Below are 689 nucleotides of genomic sequence, written 5' to 3'. Positions count from 1 at the left end.
TAAAAGTGTCAGTTTGTTCAGCATTAAAAATGTTAGTTTGTTCAGAAGTAAACGCAACTGGATTATGTAGATCTGGGGTGTGTAGATATTGGTTTCTCGGAAGTTAACAAAAGGGGGTGGGTAGGGTTAACTCCAGACTCTAGTTGCTGTATTATTATTATTCAAACATAATGTAAGATTATAAAAATAGATAAAACCAACAACGTTGAGGAAATTTCCGTTGAATCCAACTCGGATTAAAAATAAGAAACAAATTCACATTCCGTTTATTTTAGGACACCCCTGCGCAATAATATGAATGGTTCCGTCCAAACCTATTTAGCGTTTCGATGTCATCATGGTCAATAACTTTTGTAACGTTTACGAAAAAATTAAAGGCTGTATTAATCAATAAATTAGTGATTAATAAAATAATAGTTTTAATTCTTCCTTTCAAAATTTCTCATATCCTATCTACTAATCTAGTCTTCTTACTACTGAGGACAATATAAGTATTATACGATCCGCTTTACAGAGTAATGTCCCTTTCTAAGATCGAAGATAAAGATTTAAAATACATATGGTCATTTCATTAACCTGAAATTATTTTCCCATCTAAACAATAAAAGCTATTGTATTTTTCATTTAACAATAGTTTTGACAGTAACATTTTATTTTGAAAGTTTAATAAAGAAAAACGACAATTTCTA

This window comes from Saccostrea cucullata, unplaced genomic scaffold, assembly GCF_032062105.1.
Source record: "Saccostrea cucullata isolate Sc308-1 unplaced genomic scaffold, CSIRO_AGI_Scuc_v1 ctg3691, whole genome shotgun sequence".
NCBI lineage: Eukaryota > Metazoa > Mollusca > Bivalvia > Ostreida > Ostreidae > Saccostrea > Saccostrea cuccullata.
Note: the sequence above shows the minus strand (reverse complement) of the source record.